Raw genomic sequence first — 8187 nt, forward strand, 5'->3', positions numbered from 1 at the left:
ATGTACAATAATGTATCATAGAGAGCAGCCTTTGAATAATTCAAATGAAGGGTGACCACCATCACAGGAATTTTAAAGGAGGGGTAAGAAGGGAATAAAAGAGAAGTGAGGAAATAGATGAGGTGGCAAGCATGGACTGCTCTTTCCTGAGGGTTGGCTGACAAAGAAAAGTAAGAAATTGAAGGATGCATAGAATTAAGAGATTTGTATGGTAGATGTTAGGTTGACAATTGTTAGTGCAATCTGCCTAGAAAGGGTAATACATTTAGAAAAAACTAGAGACCAACTTGTAAGTAAAAGCAGAAATATTCAAACAATAGTTGAATGTTCTTTTTATGGGGGAGTTTTGAAAAGTATGATAGCTTATAGTGCACTGGAATAAGCTAAAATAGTGAATGGTTAATATGCAAGTAATTGAAGACTCGCCTATTTCTATATGTAAAGCTGACTGGCGGGTGAGTGTAAGCAAAGGAAGGCTATGTCATTTGTCTTTAATTTGGTCACATAAACAACTATTTTTTTCCCTAATGAGTTGGTTTATAAATACCAGTTTAGTAGGGTATAGTTTTCTTGTACTTTGTATGCTTTCCCAGAGGAAATGTTTAAGATGAGATTTTATTTGGAAATGTGGTGAATAATAAGAGTAATATTTTATGGAAGAGAGTGTGAGTGCCATCTCTAAATAAAAAGATTTTAAGGAAGGTTTTCTTGAAAGTACTTTACTATGTAATCTGTCAGACAGTCTCAGTGCCAAATAGGCAGAATTTAAAGACCATTAAGTGACTTAAATATTAATGTGACTTGTACTTTCACAGGCAACCAATATATTGGTATTCAACTAGCATTTCTTACTGTTTAACAGGAAAAAAAACCCCTCTCATTTTCCTTATAATACTCAACAATGTTCTTTATTATGTCACTGATCTTGCTACAACTGCTGCACTTGACATCTAATATATCTGATTCTAAATTGGTTTGTAGTCGAATTTTGAAAAGGATCAATAGATTCATTTAAGCTGACTCTCCCTCTGTTACTGAAACGTGCCTGTACATGCAAAGAATGAGATTACCAGATTTGATTCATAACATCGTGGCTGTCTTAGAAACAGCAGTACACCTGGAATACTGTATAACAAATGAAGAATTAAATTAGGAGTACTGGTTGGTCCTGACACTCTCATTTGTGCCTAGTCTGCATCAACAAGTAAATGAGATGTTGATTTTCTTACCATTAGAAAACACCCTTGTTTGGATTTTTTTACCCGCAAAAATAAATCCTTAACTGCCACCATTATCGGTAACAGTAACAATGATTATGATAAGATCAAGTGCCATGTTATTTACATGATTGTAAATTCATATGGAAAAATATATATCAGTAGATTATCCTTTTAAATTTAACTCGAACAATCTAAAGGAAACTGATTAGGCAAATTACATGTCTATGGAATTATTAAGGATTTATTTGCCATTTGAGTTCATTGTTAGAGTTAATTCAATAGTTACTGAAATAATATACTATAGCATTGTTTGCTGTTCTGTTGTATACCAGACCTGTTTATAGTTGTTGGGGATCATTGGTGGGTATCAAAAGTGAGTGGAACAGACAAACATTCTTGCCCTCATTGAATTTATATTCAAGTGGGGGATTATAGTAAATAAACATAATAAGTAAATAAATAAGTTAGCAAATTACTTAAAAATTAAATGATAAAAATACAACAGGTTAAGAGAAAACAATAATGCTTAGAAGTGGGTACAATAATTTTAAGTAGAATTGTCAGAGAAGGCAACCCTGAAAAAGAGCTATTAAGGCAAAGACTAAATAAATTGGAGGGCTTAACCCTACGGATAGGTGGGAAAGAGCATTTGGGGAAGAGAGAACAGCTCAGTGCAAAATTCCAAGGTTCTCACATGTCTGGCGTATTTGAGGAACAGCAAGTAGGCTAGTGTAATGAAAGTGGAGTGAGTGAAGGTTGAGACACATAGGAGATGAAGTCAAAGAAAGAGGTCATGGGGCCAGATATGTAGAACCCTCTAGACTGGGGGTCGGCAAACTTTTGAGATGGAAGAGCCACCAGGGTCAATCAGCAAACTGCAGCTCTCAAGCCATATGTAGCTTTTGGGTATGTACATGTGGCTCTGGAGTAAAATTGAAAATGAAAATAAAACTATCATAGTTTCATTTATAAAATTTTAAAGAATATTATTCACATAATGGTGATTATGTAAAAATATATTTATGTCTCTCAAATAATTTTTAAATTGTTGTGAGAAACAGGATTTGCTCTTCTAGGAATTGGCAAACTTTTGAGACAAAATATATCCAAAAAGCCACATGTGGCTCACGAGCTGCAGTTTGCTGACCCATGCTCTAGACAATTTTAAGGATTGTGCCTTTTGTTTAGTTTTGTTTTTTCCCTCAAGGGGAATGGAGAATCACTGAAGGATATTACATAAAAAAGAAATGTGATCTGACTTACCATTTAAAAAACAAATCTATCTGCTATAGTGCCTGGAAGGCAAGCCTGGAAGCAAAACAAAATAAAACTATTGTTTGGAATTTATTGCAGTAAAATTTCACAAAAATAATGGTGGTCAATCTAGGATGATAGCACTGAATGTGATAAGAAGGAATGGACTTGTGTATATATTTTGGTGACAAAGTGAATACTGGGTGAGAAATAAGAGTAGTCAAAGATGAATATAAGGATTTTGGCTGAACAACTGGTAAGATGGAATGATCATCAACTGAGATGGGAAGATTGAGAAGGGTGTAGATTTTTATAGAATGTCACAAATTTAGTTTTGGACATGTAAATTCGAGATGTCTCTTAGACACACAACTGGAAATATCAAGTGAGAAACTGGAAATGGTATGAGTCTGGACTTCAGGAAGAGTGTCTCAGCTGAAGAAATACATTTGGATAGGTTGACATATCAATGACATCTAAAGTTGAGACTTGATGACATCCCCAATAGAGAGAAGAAACGATAGCTGAATACTGAGCCTTGGAATATTCTAACATTAAGATGTCAGAAAGAAGAGGAGAAAATACAAAAAAACTGAGGAGAGATTAGTGAGATAGGAAGAAAACCAAGAGCGGTGTTTTGAGGTCAAATAAAGAAAGAGCATCAAGGAAAAGAAAATAATCAATCATGCCAGATGCAGCTGATTAATCAAATAAGATGTAAACTGAGAACTGACACTGGATTTTAAAATGTGAACATCATAGATTACCTTGAAAAGGGTGGTTTCAGAGTAGTGGTGGGGAGGTGAACATATGATTACAATGGATTTAAGAATGACTAGAAAGAATATTGAAGTTAGCCAGGCAAATATTTTGGGGGACTTTACTGCAAATGGAAGCAGAGAAATGGAGTGGCAGATGATGGAGGAAGTGAAGTCAAGAACAGGTTTATAAGATGAGAGAGTTACCAGCATATTTATATGCTAATGGAATGCTCCAGCAGAGAAAGGAAAATTGAGAATATAAAAGAGGCAGGCTTGCTTATGTGACAGCATCCATGAGTTGATGAGAGGAAATGAAATTTAGCAAATAAAGAGTTGGTTTTATGAAGGTATATGGGCAGTTCCTCTATGACAAAAGGAAAGAAGATAGTGGATAGGGTATAGCTACTGTGAGGTGAGTAGATTGGGTTAAGAAAATCTCTGGAAGTACTCTTCTGATTGCTTCAGTTTTCCTGGTGAAATAGAAAAGTGTCAACTGAGAGTGGGGATGAGGGCGGAGTATTGATTTGATGATAGAGAGGCAAGTTATCTGAAAGAGTGGAGAGATAATGGATCAAGAATATATTATACAATTGGTGGGCAGTATTAGTTTATGGTTGTGAATTTAAAATGAAAACTCTAGCATTGTTGTATGTTTCCCCCTTAGTCATGTTCAGTTTGAAGAGTATTAAGAAACATGTTTTGTTTGTTTTTTAGCTGAGCCATGCCACCTGTTGGCAGCTCAGCAGCAGCTCAGCTCGGGCAGGACTCGAACCACTGTTGCTCAGAGCTCACACTCTTGAGCGAGCTCTTAACCAACTGAGTCACTCAGCCGGCCCAAGAAACATGTTTTTAAAGCATGGTTCTGATCATTGACCTCTTAAAAGTCCTTCAGTGGTTTCCTACATACTGCAAATTAAGCCCAGATTATTTACCAGGACTCTTAACTCTGATATCACTCTTCCCTTATTCAAAATACTCTAACCTTATTGGCCTTTTCCTAAGCTACTGTGTTTTCATATTTTCACCTCATCAGTTAGGCTTTTGATGAAAATGTCAATTCCCAGAGAGGCCTTCAATGATCACTCTAGTCTCTTCTTATTTAACATTTTCTTTCTATATTGTTTTATTTTCATCATAGCATTCATCGCTATTTGAAATTAAGTTACTCCTTTATGTGCTTCATTAAAATCCTCTTTATCTAGTCCATATATCATGAGAACATGGGTTTGATCTGTATTGCTCTCCCTGAATCCCCAGCAACTCTCACACAGAGTAGGTAGGTAATCAACAAGTATTGCTTGAATGAATGATTATACCTGGACATAATCTGGTGAAATATCAGAAAAATAAGGATAAAGAAAATGCCTTAATAATTCCAGGAGAGAAAAAATAAGTTTTTCACAAAAGAATGAAATTGGATCATTATCCTACACCATACGTGAAAATCAACTCAAGCGTATTGAAGACTTAAAAGTAAGAACTGAAATTGTATAACTCATAGAAGAAAACATAGGGTAAAAGCTCCTTGACATTGGTCATGGCAGTAATTTTTTTTGTTTTGTTTTGATATGACATCAATAGCACAGACAACAAAAGCAAAAATAAACAAGTGGGACTACATCAAACTAAAAAGTTTCTGCACACAAAAAGAAACCATCAATAATGACAAGGCAACCTACAGAACAAAGAAAATTTTGCATACCATCTGTCTTATAAGGGGTTAATAGCCAAAATATATAAGGAATTCAAACAACTTTCTAGGAAAAAAATATGCCTAATTAAACAAATGAACAAGACAAACAAAGAAAGAAGCAATAACTCATAGATATAGACAATAATTTAGTGGTTACCAGACGGTAAGGTGTAGAATAGGTAAAAGGGAGTCAAATATATGGTGATGGAAGAACTGACTCTGGGTGGTGAACACACAATGCAACATATAAAGAAAATTTATAGAAATAGGCAAAGGACCTGAATAGGCATTTTCTTCCTGAAGAAGACACATAAATGACCAGAAGGTTTATGAAAAGATACTGAATGTTACTAATCTTCAGGGAAATGCAAATCAAAATCACAATGAGTTATGACCTCAGACTTGTTACAATGGCTATTATTAAAAAAAACAGGAGATAACTAATGTTGGTGAAGACATGCAGAAAGGGAACCCCTTTGCACTGTTAGTGGGAGTGTAAATTGGTACAGCCATTGTGGAAAATAGTATGGAGATTCTCAAAAAAGTAAAAATAGAACTGCCGTATGATCCAGCAATCCTACTTCTGGGTATATATTAAAAAAAATGAAATTGTATCTTGAAGAGATATCTGCACTCTCCTGTTCATTGCAGCATTATTCACAATAGCCAAAATACAGAGGGTGCCAAAAAAATGCATACGCATTTTAAGAAAGGAAAAAACTGTATTAATATATACCAATAACAAAAGATGAATACAAGTCACATTTGATTCTGCAATTACAAGAGGCCCTCAAAGTGGTTACCATCAGTGTCCAGATACTTCTGATTACAGCGAACTACTGCTTGAGCAACGTTGACCAAAGTGTTAACATCTTTAAAATTTGTATACATTTTTTTGGCACTAAGTATCTGTCTATAGGTGAATGGATAAATAAAATGTGAAAATACATACATACATATATATATATATATATTGTATTGTGTATATTAAATGTATATACAATGATGAACACAGACAGTAAGAGTCTGCATTTCACTGGCTGGGAAAGGGAACTGTGTGGTTCAGGTGACCGGGGACTGAGCGTTTTGCTTGGTAAACCTGGTGCACCACCATGCTGGCCACAAGATTTTGTGTCTCCAGACACTACTTTCCAATGCTTTTCACCCATCTTTCACCAAGGCCTCCCCTGTTGTGAAGAATTCCATCACAAAGAGTCAATGACTCTTAACACCCAGCAGGGAATTGGGATCCAAGGTGGGGAAACTTGTCAAGAACTCAAGGAGGTAGCATTGGAACCATCAATGGAAAAACTACTTAAAATTGATCAGATGGGAATCTGCTTTATTGCTGAAAGGGCTGCTGTTGGTCTTGGAACATTGTGCTACTATGGCTTGGGAACGTCTAATGAGACTGGGACTATTGAAAAGGCTATAATTTGGCCTCCATATGTGAAGGATAGAATTCATTCTACCTATACTCATTCTACTTATCAGGAAGTATAACAGCTTTGTCTGCCCTGACAGTGAGCAGAACTCCTTTTCTTATGAACTTTGTGATGAGAGGTTCTTGGATGACAGTTGGTGCAACCTTTGCAGCCATGATTGGAGCTGGAATGCTGGTAATCAATACCATATGACTGGAGCCCAAACCCAAAGCATCTTGCTTGGTTTCTATATTCTGGTCTGATGGGTGAAGGTGGTGGCTCCTCTGACGATATTAAGGGGGCCTCTTCTCATCAGACCTGCATGGTACACACCAGGCTTCATCAGACGCCTCTCCACTGTGGCCATATGTACACCCAGTAAGAAGTTTTTGAACATGGGAGCTCCCCTGGGAGTGGGCCTGGGCCTGGGCCTCACCTTTATATCCTCACTGGGTTCTATGTTTCTTCTACATAAGAGAGTGGCTGGTGCCACTCTGTACTCAGTGGCAATTTACAGTAGATTAGTTCTTTTCAGCATGTTCCTTCTTTATGATATGCAGAAGGTAATCAAGCATGCAGAAATAGTACCAGTGTATGTATAGAGTTCAAAATATGATCCCATCAATTCAATGTTGGGAATCTACATGGATACATTTAATATATCTGTGTGAATTGCCAGTATTCTAGCAATTGGAAGCAACAGAAAGAACTGAAGTGGCTCAGCCACTGACTTCTTTAATGCATCAGATACCTTGTTTGTTTAATAGGGATAGGTATTCATTAAACAGTTTGCTCAAGCAGCTTTCATTGATGTTTAGAAGATAAGAACTTGTCATTATGTTTCAAAAGTTCCAGTAATGTGATACTCCAGGTCTGCTTTTTCTTCTGGAGAACGAATTCAGTAATTCTCTGTCAAATAAACACATACATGTCTAATTCTCATGTTTGAATAATTCTAAAATGTTTCAAGGAATGTTAAAACTGAGGTTTGTGTCGTGAGAATTTAAGTGTTTTATTTATTTTTAAATTTATTTGGTTAAGAAAAATTAGCAAACTTGTATTTGCCTGCATATATTTTGGAATGCAGAATATTAACAAGTAATGTCATGAGTGATGCAGAAGTTTGGTAAAGGGACCAGAAGGAAGTAAAGGGTCATCTACAGTCTTTTCTTTGAATACTTGGTACTTAGGACTTGTGTAATTGGTGGTGAGCTTGTGAAAGGACTCTGGGTGTTTGGAAACAAACAAGTATTTACTTTTCACATTCATCTGCTGAACTTATCAAAAGCTTTAAGCTTAAAAAAAAGATATAGGTGATGCATTTTTTCTCTGTTCCTTTTCAGTGCTCTCTTTATAATGTAGATGTGATCTTGTTTGGCTTCTCATTGTTTGACATTGTTCGGACAGTCTAGAATTTTAATCATGTGGAAAATTCCTTATATATAATGTGTGTGTGTGTGTGTGTGTGTGAGTTTTACTTTTGAAACTTCTAAAACAAAATATCCATAAAATATCTTCTCAGGATAAAATATCCAAAGCATGGAAGTTGTTGTATTTTCAAGTATACAAAAAGCATGTTAATAACTGCTGAATATTTTTGCACATTCATTGAAATGTTTAATAGAATACATGCTTATCTTTCTCATCTCTTCAAGCTTTGAAGATTTTATTAGAAGAAAAGGCTGTGTGTCGTTTCCACTTGAGATTATGAAAACAGATTTCCTCCTAAGACTTGGTTTCTTGCGTTTAGACTAAGCACCAAAAAAGAAGAAGGAGCAGGAGGAGGAGGAGGAGGGGGGTGAGGAAGAAGGGGGAGGAGAAGGAGGAGGAGGGGG

At 36.0% G+C, this 8187-nt stretch overlaps 1 pseudogene; it reads left to right on the forward strand.

Moving 5' to 3' along the window:
* LOC109373410 (growth hormone-inducible transmembrane protein-like) overlaps window positions 1-7065 on the forward strand; it is a 121772-nt pseudogene extending 114707 nt beyond the window's left edge.
* The last annotated feature ends 1122 nt before the right edge of the window (window positions 7066-8187 follow it).

The sequence above is a fragment of the Hipposideros armiger genome, unplaced genomic scaffold (assembly GCF_001890085.2).
Source record: "Hipposideros armiger isolate ML-2016 unplaced genomic scaffold, ASM189008v1 scaffold_720, whole genome shotgun sequence".
NCBI classification, from domain to species: Eukaryota; Metazoa; Chordata; class Mammalia; order Chiroptera; family Hipposideridae; genus Hipposideros; species Hipposideros armiger.